Below are 663 nucleotides of genomic sequence, written 5' to 3'. Positions count from 1 at the left end.
TACAGAACGCTGATTTGCGCACGGCAAGATATGTCAAGGACGGGTGTGCTGGGCCAGGGAAGCTAAGAAATCGCCACAACAAACAGGTGGGAGGGCAGGTAGGTGAATGGCTTTAAAGTCCACGCAGAAACAAAATAGGAATGCTAGGCGCCGCCACGCCGTTCAAAGATCAGGTGAATGTTGAGTGCGACAGTAACTGACGTAACAGAAAATAATTTGAAGAATGAGGGGGCATAAAAGGCGTCAAGGACGAGTCGAGAGAGTGTCTCGTCACTGCCCGATCGCTCAACACCAGACGGCCGTGGCCAGTCGCCTAGCTGAGGCTCACCTACCCCGTCGTAACACGTGCTAACTTAGATTTCTCATAAATAAATGAAACATGGTTTCATTTATTTATTAACTTTCTCTTCAGAATAAGCTGCAAGTGTGAACCTTGCGCCCACGTCCATCTCCTGCGTACACAGACGCTGAAATCCCACTGGCGCACGGACGTACGAGGAGGGAGAAGCGATCAGGAGAGCGCGGCACGCAGTCTCGTGACTTCACTAGGGACATCTCCGCCTCGCAAACTAGGGAACCGCACAAGACGAGATCTGGCAACACTGGTGTGTTCTGGTGGGGATTTAGTCGCTCCCACAGTGTACTAGCACACTGTAACCGAGC

Source organism: Dermacentor silvarum, unplaced genomic scaffold (genome assembly GCF_013339745.2).
Source record: "Dermacentor silvarum isolate Dsil-2018 unplaced genomic scaffold, BIME_Dsil_1.4 Seq684, whole genome shotgun sequence".
Taxonomy (NCBI): Eukaryota; Metazoa; Arthropoda; class Arachnida; order Ixodida; family Ixodidae; genus Dermacentor; species Dermacentor silvarum.
This window is presented reverse-complemented; position numbering follows the sequence as displayed.